Here is a 561-nt window from a genome sequence, read left to right as displayed (position 1 = left end):
CGAGTGGCCGAGAAATCTTACGACGCAATTCGTCGTCATATCATCACCTTATACGGCCCTTCGCACCCACTATCATTCTACCGGAGGGCGCTCCATAACATCAGGGGAGCGACACGTGACGAAGTGACACGTTTACTGATGGACGCGAAGGTGCTACATAAGAGGGCGGGCCGCGAAGGACGCAGGGGAGAAGAACAGCCCGACGAGGACCTGCTCTGCAACTTCGCCGACGCGTTAACCGGAGGAGGTAGCGCACAAACTGAGTGAGTTCGTGCGCAAAGAGCCACGTTGTGGCCACGCACATCGGGGTGGCAGGAATAGGAAGTTGCCGCACCAAGCGTAACCCAACAGCCAAGTCCCAGAGACACGTGCTACTTTGGTGGCTGCAAGAACGGACTGCAAGAATATTGCCGCAACCGTGGATCGAACACGGGACTTCAAGATCTTCAGTCTTGCGCTCTCCCAACTGAGCTATTGCGGCAGCATCATTCGTGTCGGTGAGGATTGCTGTAGTCAAGCAAAAGGCACAAGGGAGTTGAAGAGGAACAAACGCTATCCAGT

At 55.3% G+C, this 561-nt stretch overlaps 1 non-coding gene across 1 annotated transcript; it reads right to left on the bottom strand.

Annotated features, from left to right (window-relative positions):
- Positions 1 to 408: 408 nt before the first annotated feature.
- On the bottom strand, positions 409 to 481 carry GNI_199750. The gene has a single exon. It is a non-coding gene; the product is annotated as a tRNA-Phe (tRNA).
- Positions 482 to 561: the final 80 nt, after the last annotated feature.

The sequence above is a fragment of the Gregarina niphandrodes genome, assembly GCF_000223845.1.
Source record: "Gregarina niphandrodes unplaced genomic scaffold scaffold00105, whole genome shotgun sequence".
Lineage (NCBI taxonomy): Eukaryota > Apicomplexa > Conoidasida > Eugregarinorida > Gregarinidae > Gregarina > Gregarina niphandrodes.
This window is presented reverse-complemented; position numbering and strand designations above follow the sequence as displayed.